This window comes from Pteropus alecto, unplaced genomic scaffold (assembly GCF_000325575.1).
Source record: "Pteropus alecto unplaced genomic scaffold, ASM32557v1 scaffold171, whole genome shotgun sequence".
Classification (NCBI taxonomy): domain Eukaryota; kingdom Metazoa; phylum Chordata; class Mammalia; order Chiroptera; family Pteropodidae; genus Pteropus; species Pteropus alecto.
This window is the reverse complement of record NW_006431925.1, coordinates 1,700,623-1,719,233: the sequence shown is the minus strand read 5'-3', so window position 1 is coordinate 1,719,233 and position 18,611 is coordinate 1,700,623.

The following is an 18,611-nucleotide window of genomic DNA, read 5'->3' as shown; positions in this document are numbered from 1 at the left end:
ACAATATAAAGAACACTGTGTAATCAGTTACAGAAAAAGAAAAGGAAGTGCAGGACTAAAAAGTATGAGGAAATAATGGCCAAAAAACATCTCAAGCAAAACATCTCTATTCAAGCAGCATAAGGAGCCTGAAACAGGATAAATCCAAAGAAATCTGTTTACATGTACCATAATCAAACCACTGTGTATGCTTAAAAAAAAAATCTTGAAAGTAATGAGAGAAAATAACATATTACTTATAGAACAATGACTTGAAAAATAAAAATTTCTCTTCAGAAACCACGCAGCCTAAAAGAACACAATACAGCATTCTTAACGCTCTAAAAGAAAAAAACTATCAACCATATTCTATATCCAGTGAAAACAACCTTCAGGAATGAAAGTGAAATAAAACCATTCTCAATTTATGTATATATAGTATATAAGCAAATTGTAGCATATATGAGAGGCATTAAGGTAGTAAGATCTCTACATTCCAATTGAAGTAGAGTTGATCCTTGAATAACAAGTTTGAATGGCATGGGTCCACTTACATTAAGATTTTTTTCATTAAATACCTGTGCTGTTTTTGATCAGTGGTGCATAGTCTACAGATACAGAAGGCTGACTGTATGCATTGATCTACACCATTTTATAAAGGGAACTTGAATATCCATGGATGTTGGTATCCATGGATGGTCCTTTGACCAATCCGCTATGGATACTGAAGGATAACTTAAGTTTTTGGGTAGTCAATTTATACTCTGATTTTTGACTACATTTGGCAGTCAGCACTCTTAATTTCTGCATTGTTCACGGGTCAACTATAGTAAAATATTGATCCTAGGTAAACTGTTAAAGTATTCTGTAATCACTAGGGCAACTACTAAAAAAATAGAAAAAAAAATTCAAATCAGAAAAGATAAATGAAAATGAATGTTTAATAATGTTCAAACTCAAAGAAGGTAAGAAAAGTAAGATAGAAAAGTGAAAAACAACAAGAACAAACAAAACAAATAATTAAGTGATAGACCTAAGTCTAAATGTATCAAAAAATACATTACATTCAATTACTCTAAATATACGCATAAAAAACATTGTCAGAATGGATAAACAAATATGACCCATCTATATTCTGTCTATAAAAAACTCAATTCAAATATAATAACATATGTCAGTTAAAAGTAAAAGAATTGACAAAGATATACTATCAAACACTAAGTAAAAGTAGTTAGAACGGCTATATTGAAATCAGACAAAGGAATCTTTGGAGCAAAGAAGTTACCAGAGATAAAGGGGGGCATTACATAGTGATAAAAGTTTTAGTTCACCAAGAAGATATACCAAACCTAAATTTTTGTGCACCTCCTAGCAAGCAGAACTATAAAATATATAGAACAATAACTGACAGATTTATAAGGAAAAAAAAACATAAATCTACAATTATTGTTGGAGATTTTAACACGTCTCTCATTGATATATAAACTGAAATTCAGTAAGGATATACAATAACTGAATAATGTCATCAATATATTGGATCAAATTGACATTTATAGAACATCCATCCAACAGCAGAATATACATCCTTCTCAAAATATTTGACTTTTTCTTGCATAGGTATTATAACTGCAGTCTTGCTGTATGCCTCTCACATGTTTTCTCTCAGGTTAGACACTGAGGATTTTAGCTACACATTTCTCAACTGAACTGAGTACCCGTGGGAATATCTTAGCTGTGCCATTCTTCTCTAACTTAAACCACTTTCCTTCAGCCCCAAATCACAATCCTTCTACAACTACTAGGAACTATCAGTACCAGATAAAGAAAAGATGAGAGGAGCATACAGAAAGTATTATATTTTCTTACATAGCTCTATTTTAAATAATTCTAATTATTTTAAAATTTCAGAAATGTATATAAAACATATAAGTAAATTACAAAAATAATTATAACCCACTTTTAGGTTTTAAACATAGAATATTGTCTTAGAAACCTCCTCTGTGTCCCTTCCTAATTACATTTCTCTCCCTTCCTACTAGAGATAACCATTATTCTGATTTCTATGAAAAATTCATTCTTATGTTTTGCTATTTATAAATATATAAATAATAGTTTGATTTTTCCAGATTCTAAAATTTAAATCATATTGCACATATCCTTTTGACTCTTTTTCATTCAATAATGTTTATCCATATTACAGGATGTATCATATAGTATTCTATTTTATGAATATACCAAAATGTAAAAATTCTACTATTGATGGACATTTGCACTGTTTCCAGTTTGGGTTATTACAAAATGGCTACTATGAATACATGATACACACATAAGACTTTTTCTATAGTATACAAATAGAAGTGGGATTCCTAAGTCATAGAATATGTACTTCTTTAATTTTCCTAGATAATGCCAAGCCTGTTTTCCACAGCGGTTATATCAGCTTACAATCCACCAACAAAGTATTCCTATCTTCATATTCTTAGAAACACCTGGTATTTCTGACAATTTAATTTCTGATAATTTGACATATATGTTCTGAAAGCTCATTGTGATCTAAAACCACATTTTCTTAATTACTAATAAGGTTGAGAATCTTTTTATACATTTATTACCTACTTGAATTTCCTCTCTGGTCACGTAACACCTTTTAAATTCTTTTGGAATACTGGGTTCTACCCTCACTATTTCCCTGATAGTTTCTCTAAAAATAAAAACTTTCATTGACATTGGCTTACTGATCTTTGCGGCCATTTAATATCACCTCCAAAATTTCACAAAAGAGATGTCAAGAGGCACCAAGTGTTCCCAACTCACTAACATATTTGATTTCACACCATTATACAAGCTCCTCTGAAATAATTGAAAGTCACCTCCCAAATGAACAACACCTCACCCAATTCTACCTTATTCCATTATACCTTTACTTCTAAAGATGACACATCAGGATCTGAAGAATTCTGTAGAGTAAATATCTTGGAGATTTAAGTGCCCATGGAAATAATTCATTATATATCCTTATCCTCTTATTCTAGAGAGGAAGAAATAAAGTCTCAAATGTTAACAGAACTAGATTTAGAATGCAGTATTATTTCTTTTAATGATATCCTTGAAAATTCTACATAAAATGGGAAGATTATTTTTCTAATTATGAAAATAATACAAATTCACATATCAAATTTAAGAAATAAAAAAATATAGAAAAGAGAAAATAAAATTCATCCAATGTCCCACAAACAGAAAGCAACTACAGTATATTTCCTTGGAATAAACTTTTAAATCAGTATCTCTCTCTCTCTCTCTCTCTCTCTCTCTCTCTCTCTCTCTCATAGAAATATCTTATATAAAATATATTTGACATTTAGTTTATTTCTCTTTATTGTAAACAATATTATAAGTAAATACCTTTGACATATACCATCTTGCATTTACTTGATGTTTTCCTTATGATAAATTCCTAGATGAGAATTTCTATGTCAAAACACATTTATATTTTAGTAATTTACTCTCATTCACAAACTTCCCTACAGGAAGTACCAATTTACTATAAGTGCTAGTTTCCTCATACCCTTACCTATATCGAATATTATCAATCTTTTTAATATTTGTTAGTCTGACAAGCAAAAATGTGACTAGATTATTGTTTTGTGTGTATTTCTTTGAATACCAGTTATGTTGACATACTACAGTATGTGAAAATGTCTCTCTCTCCACATGCTTTAGCAGTGAGAATTAAAACCTGCATGTGACACAATGCAGTCAATTAGTAGCTTCTACCCAGGAAAATAAACATTGAGGGAGTGATATAAAGATAATAGGTCAATTAGAGGTTCTATGAAGCAGCCACCAAGGAGTTAAGAGGTTAATAACATGGCATAAAGCAAATATTCAAACATGTGAAGTATAGCGGCATATCAGCTAATTGTCGAATGGCATCAGGACCAGCAGTGGCAATGCCCAGTAACAATTAAGACGATGATATTCTGAGCAAACACTTCTTATCGAAAGATCTTGGCTATGCAGACTTACTTAGTACCTACCTACTCCTGGTTCTTATCTTTCATGTTGATTATGTGAACCACCTGATACCTTCATCATCATAAATTAAGCAGAATTGGTTTCCATTTGCACTTCCACTTCCTGGTTAGTTCCATCACTTTCTTTCCCTCTACCTATTTCCAAATCTTCTACCATTTGATTACATAATTGTTATCTTTTTGAACTAATACATAAAGCCATAAAAACATCTTCTCCCCTGCTTCTGTTATTAATTGGTATAACAAAGTTTAATGCATAATTTTCAGACATATATTTGGTGAATTTGATTCAGGAATTTATACTTAAGCAAGAATCAAATCTGGATTCACATTGGCCTTCAGAATTTTAGATATGCATTGCAATTTTCATTTTAAGAGGAAAAATATGATTAACCAAAATATATATATTTTATTCGTGTAACCTGTTAATAAGGAAACACGAAAACATTATTTAAAATAGATGCCATTCACCACAATATATACATGTTGGAAGCTGCAAGGGCATCACTGTACTGGAAAGATAAGTACATAACTTTACAGAAAGTTAAGTTTTCCTCTTCAATATTATCAACTACCAAATGTTAGGAATTTTGAAGGAAGAAAATGAGTAATTCTACAATTAAAAACCCCACATGAAGCAAAATAATTTGCAAGTTTAATTTGACACTTATAGACATCTGGAGAAACATTTGGTAAATTTAGAGAAGTTCCACTGGATGTTTCAGAACTCCTTACTGCATATTTCTCTCATTAAAACCAAAAGCAAATCATTATTTAAACCGACATCATTTTTCTCCCAGTAATTAAAACTAAAATCTAACTTTTAATAACATTTAACTGTACTTTATTTTTTTAATAACCATTATCTCCTGGTAGGTACAAAATTCCAGAAAGTTATACCAGTTAGACATAAAGGCAAATTGACTTTACTCATTAACATTGTAATTACCCCGCTCAATTAATCTTGGGCTTAGCTGTGTGATTTGCTTTGGCTAATGGAAGGTGAATGGTTGTCAAGTATGACCTAGCAGAAGCTTTGAGTGGTTCAGCTACCTTTCTAGATCTCTTATTTATACAATGAAAAAAACTGTATGGCCCAAATAGGAACTACTACTTCTGCCTGAAATCTAAAATGAAAAAGACACGTGGAAAAAGAGGACAATTGTCACTGACCAACAGTAGCCTGAGTTGATATGTAACAAAAGCAAACAACATAACTTTCTTGTTAAAGCAACTGAATTTAGGAGATGTTTGTTATTCATCATAGCCTAATGCAAGCTTACTAGAACATGTGGCGCTGGTCCTTACTGTGATCTACCCTACCTCTTCAGATCAGATACGTCTGTATATTATGTATTAATTGTTTAAAAAACTAATAATGAGAGAGCAAGCATCACAATCTCAGTATTCCCAGCAGAATTCTTTTTATTTACCATAATTAAAACAGCTTAAGTTACATACTACCTCCTGAGTTAGGCTAGGAATATGGAATTATTTTAACTACATACTCCACTCCTGTAATCCAGAGTGGAAGTAGTTTACCTAAAACTGCAAAGACCACTGAGTGGAAATTGAGGGCGACTGGAAACTGAGAAGAAGAAAAACTGTCAGAAGATATTTAACAAATATTTATTAATACTATGAAACATAATTCTTTTTCATGCCATCTTATAAACAATATGGAAACTTTTAAAGAAATGTATCATAGTTTATATCTGAAAATGTTTAAAAATTGATAGAAACATAATTTAGATTACTGGTCACTGATTTTAATAAGAGTAAAAAAGTTAAATTTCATAATGGCAGGATCATATATAGCATTCAAACAATATAAATTATTTTGAAGGTTATTGGGGAAAAATGTTAATGAATTTAAAAGATATTCCAAGTTTTATTTCCACTACACACTTAACTACTAAAGGGCTACATGGTTATTTTGAGACAGAGTCACTAAAAAATATTCTTTAACCATTGGGAAGGTTATGAAGAAATCTTGATATTTGTACACAGGTCTGAGTCTGTGGTGCATTTCAAATAAACTAGTTAATGGAAATAGTTAACAGAGAACAGCACATCACTTACATCTTCAAAACATATATTGTCTTACCCCAAAAGTAAATATACATGCATCATGCAGTATATCTATTTTACTTTATTTACTAATATTGGCCAGAATAAGAGTGTGTTAGTTTTTCTATTTTTAAATTTACTAGAGATTGAGATTTTTAAATTATATTTATCTGTTCACAGAAAAATGGATAAGCATAGAATCAGAAGAGGTGGGTGGCAAAACATGTTATATAAACTTAAGGAGTTGATGGTATCTCATAAATGGGAAAGTTATAAGTCAGATGAGGTACTATTAAGGACAGAAAAGGATAGAAATGTAGGTAGTAACAGTAAAAGCAAGTAGAAAAGCAGGTGCCTTACTCCTCTACAGAAATTAAAAACCGGGAATAATGACTTGATAGGAAGAAATTGAAAGTTTTTTTTCTTATATCCCATCAAATTTTTTCTTCTCTTTCTACAAGAGATTGTGAAAATTTTTCATTAAAAAATGTCAAACCAGTGATATATAGTTGTCATATATTTCTAAAAAGCCTATAATTGTGAAGAAATCCATAGGAAGAAAAATAGAAAGAAGGATGTCATTAACATAGGCTTTCAGGATATCTTTCTAACCTTTCTCCATAGAAGAAAAATAAAACAGAATTTGACTGTAAAAATGTCTTCCATCCTTCAAAAATGCCCTTTGGTTAAATTATTAGTAAAAATGAACTCAGTTACATCATCTACTATGTGCATCAACTTTTTTTTTTCCTTCTGTTTCAACGAAGCAAAAGAAAAATTTTTAGACAGAAGTGGAAAAGGAAGGCAAGTAATTTTGTTGTATTTCTTCTCTTTGGGGATTAGTTTAACTCACAATAAAAATCCAGATACAACAAAATATATATGCCCATTGTTGTGGATGATGCTATAACTTTAAGAGATTACCACACTATATAATTTAATTTGTACTTCATAATTGCCTGATGTCGGCTCTCATAACCAGAAATATAAGCAGAAATCAAAATTTCCTGGCTTCTCTTCCCACTGAAACATTTTTCCTTCTTCACAATCTTTTTCTTCTGCAAGTTTTTTTTTTTTTTTCTTGAAATCATTAAGGATTTGTGAAAGGTTTTACCTTTGGGCAGGTGGATTTTCTCTTGAGACCGGGGGTACCATGTTGCACAGCTCCAAGGGCTATAATTCAAAATGTAGCAAAAGCCTGGATATAGATTTTTTGAAGTTCCTGGAAATCCAGAGAGCACTATTCACATAGAAAACAATGTGAATGCTGTCCTTTGGGGTTGAGAGAAACACTAGTACTGCTTGGGGCATACTACTTAAGCCCCTCAAAACCATGAGGCCCAAAGAAATAAAAAGGCTCCAAGACCCTAGTTTCACCACCACTCTCCTTCTAGCAGTACAAATAATGAAGTCTGAGATAAGAAGAGAAGTCACTGGGCAAAATTTTACATCCTAAATCTAATAATTTAATCCCTTCTTTTTTATCCAGTGGCTATTGCTTTGGCTAAACAGTTGATAAAGAAGTTATAAATAAATAACAAAAAATAGCAGGTCATTCTGCTTATGGGTAAAGGCAAATTAATAGATTTATTAACAGAGTAAAGAGATCTTAGCCAAAGAATTGGGAACCGTAGACTAGAAAATGACCATTTTATTCTATAGCTTCGATTTACAGGTGAAAAAACTGAAGCTGAAAGAGAATTAGAGATCATAGACGAAGATTCTAAGTGTCTAACCAAATTCAACCAGAAAAACTCTTCTATTTTGCTTAATAATGTTTCTATGTAAGATTCCTTCAGCATACAACATTGTGATTGTCCAGTGTAACATTGTCTTCCACCCAAGCCAGGGCACACCTGCCTCACCAAAAGAAGTTCTATAAACAGAAGGACAGTGATTCCAGAAATGAAGACCAAAGCAAGTAAAAAATGGTCATATAAACCAATGACATTTTGGTAATCAAAAATATAATTAAAATACACAAAATCAGTAACATATAAGTGTGGGGATATGATGTTAAATGGAAATGAAATGTTCTACAGTTCTTATATTCTCTGAGGGAACAAAGGGATTGACATATACTTGAACATTAATGAGGTTAAGTTGCAAATTCCAATTTCTAGGGTAATCCCTAAAAGAATAGAAAAAATGTATTACTGACTGAGTAGAGAAGAAATAAATTCTTTAGATGTTTCTTCTGCTATTTGCTTTCATATTTCTAAATAATTTGTTATGTTTATAGGGCTGTTTTATCAATTTTAGAAACTATCTATTAAGTGACTTTTATGCTACTTTAACACTTTTATGCCATCAACACACCATTTCCCCTTCTTGCATCCTCCCAATATAGTTATCTCATAGTTCTGATATATTCAGATTTAACATTATTATGACTATATAAATAATGTTAGTTGCTGAACCAAGTTTATTGAAACTGCATTTCCTCCCATCTTTTGTCTTTTTTCTGGAATAATAATGGCCTCAATTTTCCTGTGCGTGGTTCTCTACCACATCTCTAACTCTTCACAAAAGAAATTGGTTCTGGGGAATGAGAACTGAGGGCAGATAGGAACAAGGTTACATTTCAAAATATTTAACAACCAATAGCATATACACATCGATTAATCCACTACTCTCTGCCCACAAACAAGCAAGTAAGGCCATGCCAAGTAGATATACCAAGTAGGTATATCCACTGAACATCAGCCCTGGAAGGAGAATTTGAAGGAAGCACTGGGCTAGGAGATGGCTATTGCTTTATTACAAGCCTTGGAGTACTACTACCTGACCTTTTCAACAATACGTATGGATTATGTCAAATAAAAATGAAAATTAATTTTAAAAATAAATGCATTTGGTTATATTTAGTCCTTTAACCCTAGCAGATCTATGTGAAGCTAAAGAATTCAAATGCTAGCAAGTATTTGAACAAAAGTCCTTGGGTGGGGGGAAATGTTTCTGCTGTGTAACAGGATTTTTCAACAACCAAGGGGCTTACTTTCTAACAAATAAATATTTTACCTCTGTTCAGAGGCAGAGGCTGAATAATATGCATCAAATTCTTCTAGACAAAGTGACTTGAACTAAAGAGAAAAGGCAGTTTTCCTCTTGAGGAGACTGTTAAGTAATTGCACCCTGTTAAGTGTTAATTTTTTAACAGGCGCTGCTTAAATGTAATGTAGTATCATCCTTGTACTTAATAAGGTCTCTGAGTTGAGAGTCTCTGTGCCAAATTTTCCACAAATTCATTTAAATTGGATGGAGTTACTATACCTCACCCAAAACAAATAAAGATAGACATGCTATTTAGTAACTGTAAGGGGCATCACATTAATTATCTTTCTTAATTTCCCTCCAGATATCATTTCTGTCAATAATTCTATTTCGACTAAGATGAATGGGAGGCAAGGGCATTAGGTTTAAGCAGCAGGCTGCTGACAAACTGATTTGGGGACTAGAGCCGAAATTAGATCACAAAACTATGAACTAGAGGAAGTATCTTCCTTTATGTGAAATACAGAAAAGAGAAGCCAATCATCTATTTTAACATTGAATTCTTGCTGGAAATATAGAGTATCTATGAATGCAAAAACTTTTACTAGGTCTAAGTTAAGAAAGAGTTTGTTTTTTAATGGACTATCAAAAGAAACTTTTCCTCCTATCTTTTGGTGTTTAAGGGCAAAGGCTTGAGGCAAAACTTAGGAAGAAAATTTCAGATATGAAAAGATATAACTGGACATTGAAAACTATGAAATTTGCTACAGAAAAATATTAAAACGATATGAAGCAATAAATAGAAATAAGTTAGCAATATGTTTATGAGTTACAAAGTTATATAAAACTATTAGACTTTAAATTATTTTATTCAATTCAAAAGATATTTAAAAGAGGGATTAGCGATGGATTAGGGAAATGGCAATGTTCTGCCCTTATGAAAAATAAAATTTGAAAGCAAGACAGACACATAAGCAAATATTTTTTAAATAACCAAATAATTATGGCTCTGTGGTCAATTCTGCCTGGGGCCAGATCAGGAATGACTTTACTTAAAAAAAGTCAACTTGAAATCTGTATGAATGACATTAAATAAATACAGGAAGAAAGGCAGATGGAATAGCAAGAAAGAATCAAAGTGCATAGCATATCAGAGGATGTACAAATAATCATGACTAGAATTTGACAAAATTTGTTTAAAAAGGGCACATATTGAGAGAAAATAATAGTTTAATACATTTGTTGCTGTTTCCTGATATTTCTCAAGAAATGAGATCAATAACCCGTTCTATTAAAATTGTGGCTCTAGTTCACGTTTACTTGTGGACTGCATTTGGTAGAGTTACTGCACCCCAAATCGAAACCCTATTACCTAACTTGTATGGCAATATTCCCTCCTTGACTGTAATCATGCACCTACCAACAGAATCTAAGGCACTATCTCAAAACAGAGAGGCACATGCAATCGGAAGCCTTTACAAATTTGGCTACATATTTTCTTCTTTTTCCTATTTTATGCCAACTTATACTATGTTATCAAAATATGAAATGAACTGAGAAAAACTAAATTTGAAACAGTTATTTTCCACATCAACTGTATCAACCAAGAAATAATTATTGTCCTCATGCATTAAAATGCCATTTCAGAGATTTTTAAGAACTACAAAAATCGTACCCATTAGAATAAGCTGAGAGAGGTCCTGGGTGCTAGTAAGCACAAATAAAATAAAGAAAAATTATTTTTATGTATTTATTTAAATAATATAAAAATTTATAAATATATTTAAACATAATATTATAAAGGTAGATCCTTTTTCAAGTGAATAAAAATATACTTAAAGTTTTGCATAATACTTGTTTGTTATTATGGCTCTGTTATCTTCCTGCTTTGACATATTGCAGTCAATCTGTAATTTCACATGATAAATTCTCTTATTTTATCTACATTGTCAATAAATATAAAATATCAATGAAAATTTCACTGAATTGTAAGAGATGCATATTCTGGCTATTGCTTAGATAAGAGAATTCAGGTGATTCCCAACTTCCCATCTTTTGATAGCTGGATTTTCAATCCTTGCTTTTGTGACTTTGTTCTTACAAATAAGATTTCCGCAAATCTCATATTTATAATTATATTGACTGATAATGTTAATACTCCTGATTCTGAATGATGAAAACTATTTCTCTATTAGCATGTACAATTTTAAGCCTTTCAGAAGCATTCATCTTTTTTAAATGTTTTCAATACTACAGACTCCATATCTGAATGCCAATATTTGACAGTCCTGGTATCTGAAAGGCCTTCCAAAATAACCATCTGTGTATTTACTTTGGCTCTGAGGAAATAATGTTCCAGTCATTACTTTCCTTGTACTAGGAATTTCCAGCTATAGAAATAACAAATGAACGTAAATTGACAACTTTTAAATCCACACCTTCTGAATAAACTGTAAACACGAATATCCAAAACAAAATTTAAGGAGGTAAAAATATTTCTAATATTTTAAATGTAGATTTAGATCATCAACCCTGCATCCAAATTGTAGAACATTTGCCAAAACTTTCTAGAGTTTAAGAAAACTGATTTCACAAGTAACGAACATATCAACTTACATTAATTTCTGAATTGTTCCCTATTGTTCCCTATTATAAATACTACCAATTTAAAAGTATAAAGAAAAGGAGTACAGTTTTGTATTGTTTGCACTGATTCACACTTGGGTGAATTCATTGCTGGATTCCAGCAACACAAAGAACAAAATAGGCTTTATCAGATATTTATAGAAATATAGAAATATTTATAGAAATATTTGTATTTTAATATTTAAACAATTATGTTCTCATCTGGAATCATGAGAATTAGAAAAATAAAAACTCTTTCCAAAATCTGAAGGGAGCCTATTAGGATAGCTGTCAGTCATGATACTTAGAAGATTAATACAGAAAGGATTTCTCTCTCTGACCAAGGAGGATCAACAAGACTGTGAAATTCTCATCTTTCCTCTAAGCCAGCCTAAGAGGCTAGAGTGCCCACTCTCTCACCCACAAATAATAAAAAAGAAAACGATACTCAAAGAACCTTTTTAGTGACATATTCTCATAGGCAATTTTATTGGTTTTCTACCATAAAAAGAAACCAAAATCCACTTAAAACTGAACTTTAACTTAAAAAAAAAAAGATGAAAAATGCTTCAAATTTTGAAATTTAATTCCATGTGCCAAGATCCATAAGTTCAATGGTAATATTTCAAAAAGACATAAAATATTAATAATATAAAACTAATAAAAATTACTGATATCATAACTAAATGGTCAAGGAAAATACTATGAAAGTAATTAATGTTATAAAAGGAGTCAAGGAATACTAAAGTCAAGGAATACTTTATTATAATCATACACTAACAATCAGAAATTAGGTTCAGGATCATTTTTATATGTTTATTTTACTGAAATTTGTAATGAAAGTGCCTATTATGTTCTATTGTACTAGTACAGGGAACACAAATAAAATAGGCCCCATACTCTCAATAAAACTGTCATCCATTCTTCTCATTCTTCAAGATCTAAAAAGCTGTAGATACCTAAGATACTTCTATACTACAACATTATGACTGGTATTTTTATTCCTCAATAGCAATGAAGTTACTTTCAATTAATAAGAAAAGGAGAGAAGGAAGAAGAAAAAAGAGAGAAGATGAAAGTGAAGGGGAGAAGGTAAGGGTGGGAGAGAAAGAAAGAACAACTTTATCTCTAAACAAACAAGTATGCTAAGTTTTATGAAAAACTTGTAAACAATAATGTTAGCTTTTCCTCAGTTTTTCCTACCAAACATCTCGCAAACATGACAAATACAAAAGGATTTAGAAAAAGAAATCTTTAAATTCATTTTTAAAGAGCTATCTTTATGAGTGTAAAATATTGTCAAGCTGTTCAAATAAATGTTTACACACAATTTAAAGTTTAAATGCCTTAAAAAATCTTTTATTACACTTAACTTTGGCATTAGAGAGAATAGCAAACCACTAATTTATATAACGCCATTCAACAACTTAAAGAATTTTAAGATTTTATCTTTAATAAAGATATGTTAGCAAAAAATATCTGAACTCTTCTAAAGAAGCAAAATTTGAAAGAATATTTTGGAAATCCTCAATGGCATTAGGCTAATATTTTTAATATTTAATGCTAATTAAAAAACAAAACTCATACTAGCAACACAAAGATTTTTCTTATTTGGGAATATACTTTAATTTTCCATTGTGATTAAATTATTTTAAAGTCATTTATTATAATTATATACAGTATTTTATCCATTTTTCTGTAACATGGACCCATGAACAAATGATAAAAATTAAATCATAGAATAATTATAATTACTAAAATGAAAATGATCCCTGAAATTAGAGCTAAATATTCTTTAGCTAATGAAGCGCATGGGCAGCTGTAAATTAACCAGTGATTCAAAATTTGTCAAAAGTAATTGTTGATATTAAACCTTAGACATCACCACATGTCAAATTGATGTCTTCTCATCATAGCAAGCTCACCCAACTCTTTAGTCCTCCCTCTGCTCCCTCTGGTTCAGCACACTACTTATTAAATGATGCATAAGACACACTTAACACATACATTAAAAAAAAAAAAAAAACACTTTTTAAAGTCTAATATAATAATCCCAGGGGAAACACATACTGCTTTATTGAGGTTTTTGTTTCATGTCAAGAGAGACAGACATAACTTGGCAGTTAGAAATGTGATTTGTTATGCCTAAATTCATCTTACCTATAAAAATTGGCATAGAAATGATGCTGAATACTTTATATGCCTCTTAAAAATCACCTCTACAGTGTAAAGGAGTTACAAACATGCCAGCATAAGGAAACATTCAGTTTTGTTTTTTTCTGATCAAGCTTTGCTTCTAGGCAAAATAAAGACCATATGAAATGGGATAGTAGAGAATGATGGCAGTGTTCTGAGAGAGGAATACAATGTCACTTCCAGATCTAGATTGAAATGTGTGAGTAACAAACAAACAAAAAAAGAGAAAACTAGAAACTTAGGGCTCATTCTCTCATTTCTTTTTCTGCTCTATAATCAATTGCTTCTTTTTGAACTATTAGCTCATACCACTCACAACACCCAATTTTTAGACAACACTATTCTCAAAGATTCTTCTGAAACAGGGGAATTTAAAATTCATTAAAATAATATATTTCTCATTCACTCTTCTAATGATCCTCCTGATTTTTAGTTTATTTTGTCCTCTGACCAACCCCTATACATGGCTAATGGTATTGTATGATGTTCCTCCAATGTGTTTTTATATCATTATTACCCTCTCAGACAAAATCACGCATACCAACATTCACATCATAGGAGTACCAGAAGAGAAAGAGAGAGAGCAAAAAATTGAAAACCTATTTCAAGAAATAATGACAAAAAACTTCCCTAACCTGGCATAGGAAATAGACACACAAGCCTAGGAAGCACAGAGAGTCTCAAACAAGATGAACCCAAAGAAAGCACATCAAGACACATCATAATTAAAATACCAAAGAAAATAGACAAAGAATCTTAAAAGTAGTGAGAGAGAAACAATTAGTTACATACAAAGGAGCTCCTATAAGACTCTCAGCTGATTTCTTAAGAGAAACTTTGCAGGCCAGAAGGGATTGCCATGAAATATTCGAAGTGATGAAAATAAGGACCTACAACCAAGATTACTCTATCAAAGCTGTCATTTAGAATTGAAGGACAGATAAAGACTTTCTCAGATAATAAAAAGCTAAAGGAGTTCATCACCACTAAACTCAGTATTAAAGAAATGCTAAAGGGACTTCTTTAAGAAGAAAAAGAAACTTTTTAGTTTGATATAGTCCTATTCATTTATTTTTGCTTTTACTTCTCTTGACTTTGAGGTCAAATTCATAAAATATTCTCTAAATTCAAGGTCCATGAGTTTAGCACCTATGTTTTCTTCTATGGGATTTATTATTTCAGATTTTATATTTAGGTCTTTGATCCATTTTGAGTTAATTTTGGTGTATGGTGACAACAATCTAGTTTCATTCTTTAGCATGTGGCTTTCCAGTTTTTCCAGCACCATTTTTGAAGAGGCTTTCTTTTCTCCAGTATATGTTTTTGGCTTGTCGAATATTACTTGCCTAAAAAAACATCACCAAAAAAAAAAAAAAAAAAAAAAAAAAAAAAAAAAAAAAAAAAAAAAAATCCATCAGCATGACAAAGAGGTTATCAGAGGGTTATCTGAATAGAAGATAGTCACAAACAATGTCTCCGATAAGGGGCTCATATCAAAAATATACAAAGAACTCATACAACTTAACAATAAAATTACAAACAATCCAATTAAAAAATGGGCAGAGGACCTGAATAGATACTTCTCTCAAGAAGACATACTAACAGCCAAAAGACATATGCAAAGATGCTTAACTTCACTAGCTTTTAGAGAAATGCAAATCAAAACTACAATGCAATACCACCCCAAACCTCTTAGAATGGCTATCATCAACAGGACAAGTAATAACAAGTGTTGGAGAGGTTATGGGGGAAAAGGAACTCTTATACACTGCTGGTGGGAATGTAAATTAGTACAGCCATTATGGTAAACAGTACGAAGGTTTCTCAAAAAACTAAGAATAGGATTAACATATGACCCAGCAATCCCTCTTCTGGGTATTTACCCAAAAAACCCGAAAACATTTATCTGCAAAGATACATGCACCCCGATATTCACAACAGCATTATTCACAGTGGCCAAGATATGAAAACAACTGAAGTGTCCTTCAATAGATGTTTGGATATATATACATATATACGTGTGTGTGTGTGTGTAATAATGGAATATTACTCAGCCACAAGAAAAGATGAAATATGCCATTTATGACAGTTTAGATGATCTTGAGATAATCATGCTAAGCAAAACAAGTCAGACAGAAAAGTTGAGGACGTATGACCTTACTGATATGTTGGATATAAAACTGAAAGCAAAAAATGAACAAGACAAACAAACAGATTCATGGACATGGTCAACAGTTTCATAGTTACAAAGGGAAGAGGGTAAGTAGATAAGTGTAAATGGGGTCAAATATATGGTGATGGAAGGAAATTTAACTTTAGCTGGTGAACACACAATGCAATATAGAGATGATGTATTACTGAACTGTACACTTGAAACCTATATATTTTATTAACTAATGTCACCCTAATAAATTTAATAAAAATTAATAATTTATCAGAAAAAATATGATTACTAAAATGGTAATAACTACATATTTATCAACAATTACTTTAATTATAAATAGATTAAATGCCCCAACCAAAAAACATAGATGGCTGAATGGATAAGAAAACAAGATTATATCCATATTATATCCATATTATATTAATATGGATATGCTGCCTACAAGAGACTTACTTCAGATCCAAAGACACGCACAGAAAGTAAAGGAATAGAAAAAGATATTTCTGAAAGTGGAAATTTAAAAAAATGCCAGGGTATAATACTTACATCATACAAAATAAACTTTAAAACAAAGGCTATAAAGCAAGAGACAAAGAAGGACCCAGTAACTCCACTTCTGGGTATTTTTCTGAAGAAATCCAAAACACTAATTTGAAAAGACATATGCATCCATATGTTCATTGCAGCATTATTTACAATAGTCAAGATATGGAAGCAACTAAGTGTCCACCAATAGATGAATGGGTAAAGAAGTGATACATATATACAACAAAATATTACTCAACTAAAAAAAGAATGAAATCTTGCGATCTGCAACATCAATGGACCTAGATAGTGTTACGCTAAGTGAAATAAGTCAAAGACAAAGACAAATATCATATGATTTCACTTATATGTAGAAACTAAAAAAAAAAAAAAAAAACAGATACAGAGAACACTTTGTTGACAAATGAGAAAGGGATAGGGGAGTTGGCTGAAAAAGATGAAGGGATTAAAAAGTACAAATTGATAGTTACAAAATAGTCATGGGGATGTAAAGTATAGCATAGGGAATATAGTCAATAATATTGTAATAACTATGTATGGTGTGACATGTGTATTAGATTTACCAGGGTGATCGCTTCATTAAGCTATATAAATGTCTTATCACTATGTTGTACACTTGAAATTAATATAATATTGTATCTAAAGTATAATGAAAAATAAAAAATTATTAAATAAAAATAAATTGTGTTTATAACAGATAAAATAATTCAGCAACAATGTATATGAGATTATTACACACATTTTGACATTAAGACATGTTATCTTAATGGCAGCTCTATTTATTTTACCAGCACAATACTACTAAACAGTGAAACTTTAGGTGATCTCTTGATATCTATGAAATTACAAATGTGTATGCAAATCCAGGAATTAAAATTATAACCCATATGTTATTTCATTAACTTTTTATATTATAAAAATAAAACACAGAAAATTTAAAATTCCTTGAGAGTACTCATGGACCGTGAAATTGCATCCTCTGACCACAGTTTGAGAAACAGTACACTATACCATACTGAGGATTAAAGGATTGAGAGGCATAAATAATTTTGATGTGAGAATGAACTAGAAATAGGCAGCCTATAGCTCAGATGTCAATGAACCAGACATCTGTGAGAAGTCTCATTTCACTGAAAATTTCATCTCTCAGCTAGGTGATGAAGCAATGAGGGACTGTTTTTCTGGACTTAACTTTGACCAAAAGAAAGAACTGGTTCATGAAATTCAAGTGACAGGAAACTTGGGAGTAAAGTCAACTTGTCATCTTAGTGCTTGAAATATCCAAGAAAGGAAACACTCAGCACAGTCTGACAGGTGCCTCATACTTTAGAAAAGCAAATTTCAAAAATTTTAGAGAGGAGATCTGAGTGATTCCATGACCTTAGTCTGTTAAAAGGGCTGGAGGCCTTGAAAACAAATTCTGATTAGAAAATTATAAAGGTAAAAAAAAAAAAAAAGGGGAAAGATATATAAAGAAAACTAACATAGCTACATACATTTTCCTGCATGTACTTTAATAGAGGATAAAGGAAAGGAGTTTATTTTGAACATCTTTTATGTGAAAATAATACACTAAGTTGTTCTCATAGAGGTGTTTTTATATTCATTTTACCAAGGAGAAAATTGAGGCTCAAGGAGATTAAGAAGAGTACAGAAATATAAAATCTAGTATAGTTACTAAGATAGTCAAAGATAATAAAAATATCTGTCAGCCATGTGCAAAGCATTTTTAAAAGAAGAGAAATTGTTAATTCCATATCTGACTCTAATTTATTAACCAAAAATAGTAAATAAGCATAAGTAGTTAATGCTCATATTCTCTATGATGAAAACATATCTTTATACTAATATAGATAAACCATATACAAATTAAAGTTACTAGATGGCTATGTCAATAATAAGTGGTAAATTTAAGTGTCTACGGATAAATTACATTCTATATATAAACACAAACATGTCAATAGGATTGCACTGCCTTTATCCCTTTTCTCAGCAGTGGGTAT